We start from the raw sequence: 1029 nt of genomic DNA on the forward strand, positions 1-1029 counted from the left end.
AAACATCTCTTCAGAAACATGGCCAATCTTGAAAACATGCCTTCAGACCCATTTGCAAGCTTGAAAACATCAATTTGGACAAATTTTACCTGCTTGAAAATATTGCTTCTGACACATTGGCAAGCTTGAAAACATCCCATTCAGTCACATTTGCAAGCTTGAAAACATACGTTGGACATAGTGGCAAGCTTAAAATATCACATAGTGACAAGCTTGAAAACATCCCTTCAGACATATTGGCAAGCTTGTAAACATCTCTTCAGAAACATGGACAAGCTTGAAAACATTCAATCAGACACATTTGCAAGCTTGAAAACAACCCATACAGTCACATTTGCAAGCTTGAAAACATATCTTCAGACAAATTGGCAAGCTTGTAAACATCTCTTCAGAAACATGGCCAATCTTGAAAACATGCCCTCAGACACATTTGCAAGCTTGAAAACATCATTTTGGACATAATTTACATGCTTGAAAACATTGCTTCTGACAAATTTGCAAGCTTGAAAACATCTCTTCAGAAACATGGACAAGCTTGAAAACATGCCCTCAGACACATTTGCAAGCTTGAAAACATCCCTTCAGACAAATTTGCAAGCTTGAAAACATCCATTTGGACATAGTGGCAAGCTTAAAAACATCTCTGCAGACAAATTGATAAGCTTGTAAACATCAATTTGGACAAAGTTTACCTGCTTGAAAACATTGTTTCTGACACATTTGCAAGCTTAAAAACATCCGTTTGGACAAAGTGGCAAGCTTAAAATATCACTTCAGACATAGTGACAAGCTTGAAAACATCCCTTCAGACATAGCTTGCAAGCTTGTAAACATCTCTTCAGAAACATGGACAAGCTTGAAAACTTGCCCTCAGACACATTTGCAAGCTTGAAAACATCCTTTCAGACAAATTTGCAAGCTTGAAAACATCCGTTTGGACATAGTGGCAAGCTTAAAAACATCTCTTCAGACAAATTGGCAAGCTTGTAAACATCTCTTCAGAAACATGGCCAATCTTGAAAACATGCC

The sequence above is a fragment of the Nematolebias whitei genome, chromosome 20 (assembly GCF_014905685.2).
Source record: "Nematolebias whitei isolate Nwh7 chromosome 20, NemWhi1, whole genome shotgun sequence".
Classification (NCBI taxonomy): Eukaryota; Metazoa; Chordata; class Actinopteri; order Cyprinodontiformes; family Rivulidae; genus Nematolebias; species Nematolebias whitei.